The sequence below is a fragment of the Capricornis sumatraensis genome, chromosome 6 (genome assembly GCF_032405125.1).
Source record: "Capricornis sumatraensis isolate serow.1 chromosome 6, serow.2, whole genome shotgun sequence".
Classification (NCBI taxonomy): domain Eukaryota; kingdom Metazoa; phylum Chordata; class Mammalia; order Artiodactyla; family Bovidae; genus Capricornis; species Capricornis sumatraensis.
The window spans coordinates 88,161,479-88,165,615 of NC_091074.1; the positions used below are offsets into that span (position 1 = coordinate 88,161,479).

Consider the following 4,137-nt stretch of genomic DNA (forward strand, 5'->3'; position numbering starts at 1 on the left):
CTTCATTGCAGGCAGATTCTTTACCATTTAAGCCACCAGGGAAGCCCAAGTTATATATATGCACTAATCTAATTTCTTCACTGTTAGAACATAAGCAAACTGAGAAGTACTGTCCTATACTGTACCTTAAAATAAAAGAATGAATGCTCACTCATTTGAGCATAAAAGAATATTCATTTATAAAAAACATACATTCTAGATTATCTTCTGACAATATTTGGAGAACTCTTTTACAAAAATTTGAGAGCATCCAAAAATAAAAATATAAATTCTACCTTTTTTCTGAAACAAATTATTTTGTGTTACTTAAAAACTGAAGTTATAAAAGATTTAAATCAGTGTCTTAGTTTATTCGAGACAATAGATGTCCATGTTGATTACCCTTATATGCTGTTATTCGATTGCTCAGTCATGTCCGATTCTTTGAAACCCCATGGACTGCAGCACACCAGTTTTCTCTATCCTTCACCACCATCTCCCAATTATATATTCAGAAAAAAATTCAGAAATGCCAATTTTAGGGTTCCTCTCAGGTCCGTCTAGCATCACCGAAGTGAATTGATCAGGGAGTTGAAGAGAGCTTCAAAGGTGGCAAGTGAAGTCAGTACCTCAGTAGCCGGTCAGTATATGTTTTGTGCTTTATTCTATCACAAAAAAAAAAAAAAGAGAAGAAAGACTGCTGTGAATGAAGATTCCTCTGCATTTTAGCACTGCTTTTTCTACTGTAGTTGGCTTTTGAATGAGGATGACAATGAAAGAGATGAAGAATGAAGCTGAGACCACTTCTATGGTTTCTATGCCCCTATATGCAGTCACGTATCCTGTGATTAACGAGCTAGAACGAGTAAATCTGTCTGCAGCTCAGACATTGAGAACAGCGTTCATTAAGGCTAAAAAAGAAAATCCAGGACTCACACAAGACATAATTATGAGAATTTTAGAGAAAAAAGTGTAGAAGTCAACTTCACAGAATCCTTTCTTCGAATGGCAGCTGGTGATGTAGAAGAGTATATGATTGAATGATCAAAGCCAGAATTTCAGGACCTAAATGAAAAGGCACAAGCACTTAAACAAATTCTCAGTAAGATCCTAGATGAGATCAACGACAGAGTGAGGTTTCTGCACACAATCAAGGATATAGCTAGTGCAATAAAAGAATTTCTTGATACAGTAAACAATGTCTTCAAGAAATATCAATTCCAGAACCACAGGGCACTTGAACACCAAAAGAAAGAATTTGTAAACTACTTCAAAAGTTTCAGTGATACTCTGAAAACCTATTTTAAAAGTGGCAAGACAATAAATGTTTTCTTAAGTGCCAACAGACTAATTCATCAAACCAACTTGATACTTCAGACCTTCAAAACTGTGGCCTGAGAGTTGTGTATGTTAAGAGATGTACTTCTCAGTGGCAGTATTAGACTGACTTTATCTGTAAATTTTAAAGTTTGACTGTATAAATTATCAGTCCCTCCTGAAGGGGTCTAATAACCCAAGATGTTGAATGGGATTATTGCCATCTTACACCACATTTTTGTAAAATGTAGCTTAATGATACTCTCACACTGAAGATTTTGCATCACTTTTGCTATTATCATTCTTTTAAGAATTATAAGCCAAAAGAATTTATGCCTTAATGTATCATTATATAACATTCTTTAAAAGAATTGTAAATATTGGTTTTTGTTTCTGACATTTTAACCTGAAAGTGATATGCTGCAAGATAATGTATTTAACAATATTTGGTGGCAAATATTCAATAAGTAGTTTACATCTGTTAAACATTTCTTTACTTGAAAAATGCATATATATATCTGAATATATATATGATCAGAAGACCAAGACAACTTGGTGTAATGTCTGCTGCTGCTGCTAAGTCACATCAGTTGTGTCCAACTCTGTGCGACCCCATAGACGACAGCCCCCCAGGCTCCTTTCCCGGGATTCTCCAGGCAAGAACACTGGAGTGGGTTGACATTTCCTTCTCCAGTGCATGAAAGCGAAAAGTGAAGGTAAAGTCACTCAGTCGTATCCAACTCTTCGAAACCCCATAGACTGTAGCCTACCAGGCTCCTCCGTCCATGGGATTTTCCAGGCAAGAGTACTGGAGCAGGTTGCCATTGCCTTCTCCTTTATAATGTCTAAAGAACTTCTAACAGGGGCTTATTAGCAGTTTATTGGGTAATAAAGCTACAGGATTCCTATTTTTTTTTTGTCCTTAATCACTCTGGGCAAAAAGTAGTTAATGGAGATATTTTTGTTAGTTACTGTATTTGAGGTACTGAGTATTTTACCAACATTTGTTTTAAGAGACTTAGGAGAAGCAGATGGCAGTTTATAGTGTCTTCACATTCTACATGTCTACACAGAGCCGTGTTTGAGCTCTGCGACAATGTAAGATTAAGTCTTTCTGGCATGCTGGGCCGTAATAAGCTTTGTGTCTTTTTTCCATAAATAGCTACAACTAATAGTAATTTGAAGCTATACCGATGCTAGTTCGTTTGAAATTGTCATGAGTGTTAATATTATATACACTCTTTAAATATGTACAGTTTTGTTTCACCATAGAGACATTCTAAGGAAATTATGTATCAAGTATTCATGTTAAGTGATTTCATTTTTCAATTATGATAAAATAAAGGAAAAAAATCAGAAAAATAAAAAAGAAACGTCCATTTTAACATTATCTTCAGAGTATGGTATTAGGGTAAGTAAAAGTGCTGTAACAAAGAAACCCCAGGAGGTACAATGGTTCAAATGCAATAGAATTAGACTCCTCATTTGTGTAACAGTCCTGGTTGTTGCGACTCTGATGTTTGTTCTCCAGGAGGTGACTCAGGAACCCAGACTCTTTCCATCTTTGTGGCTCTTAGAGGCTCATTGTAACCAGATTGTGGAAGTGGGACAAGGGGCAGAAGATTTACACTCATTTCTATAAAGGTACTTCCACTCATAAGCCACCAGCTAAATTCAGTCACAATAATCACATCTACCCTGAAGCACGCTGGGAAATGTAGTCTAACCACTGCCATTTGGGAGGGGAAATCAATTTTCTGTGAATAGCTAGTAGTTCCAGCTACATCAGAGGCCCCCTGGTGGCTCAGACAGTAAAGAACCCACCTGCCAAAGCAGGAGACGTGGATTCAATCCCTGGGTCAGGATGATCCCTTGGAGAAGGAAATGGCAACCCATTCCAGTGTTCTTGCCTGGAAAATCCCACGGACAGAGGAACCTGGTGGGCTACAGTCCATGGGGTCATGAAGGGTCGGACAAGACTGAGCGACTTAACACTTTCTGGCTACATCAGGTGAGACAACCATGCACAATTACAGTGATTTGGGAGACTATTTCCTAGGTTTGAAAGTTACTCAGATTAGGATTTAGGTGAGCCTTTCAGTTTGCAGATTTGAGGCTGGGACACTAAGTTTGCTTTCACTATTGGAACAGCTACAGCTAAGTCGCTTCAGTCGTGTCCAACTCTGTGCGACCCCACAGACGGCAGCCCACCAGGCTCCTCCGTCCCTGAGGTCCTCCATCCCTGGGGTTCTCCAGGCAAGAACACTGTTGGAATAGAGATGTATATTACGGACAGACACACGTGCCTGTGTGCTCAGTCACTTCAGTTGTGTCTGACTCTTTGCAACCCTATGGACTGTAGCCCACCAGGCTCCTCTGTCCACCGGGATTCTCCAGGCAAGAAGACGGAAGTGGGTTGCTGTGCCCTCCTCCAGGAGATATTCGCCTCCCAGGGATTGGACTCACAGCTCTTATGTCTCCTGCATTGGCACAGGCAGATGCAGAACTAGAGCTACCAAGATTGCCACTTTCTGGTAAGAGAGATTGCTGCCACCTGGAGGATGAACGCCAGCGTGAAAATCCAATTTTTGGGAAGCTCAGAACAGTTGTGTAAATGCTGGCTCTTATGTTTTAAAATTTGAACTTCATGTAAAATGGTGCACAGGCACATGGCCTTTTCCTCCCTAAACTCTACCTAAGCAACCTGAAGTTGGTCCAGGACTAATCTATTTCTTTCCCTTAGAAGAAATAGATCAAGCTCACAGAAATATAATAACCAGCCAAGTCAAGCTGAGAGGGAAAAGATTTGAGTGCTAGTTCTAAGGCTTTGCTGTGGGGCTT

The 4,137-nt window shown here is 39.4% G+C and overlaps 1 pseudogene; it reads left to right on the forward strand.

Annotated features, from left to right (window-relative positions):
- The first annotated feature begins 739 nt into the window (after window positions 1-739).
- Window positions 740-1,377, forward strand: LOC138081412 (programmed cell death protein 10 pseudogene; annotated as a pseudogene).
- The last annotated feature ends 2,760 nt before the right edge of the window (window positions 1,378-4,137 follow it).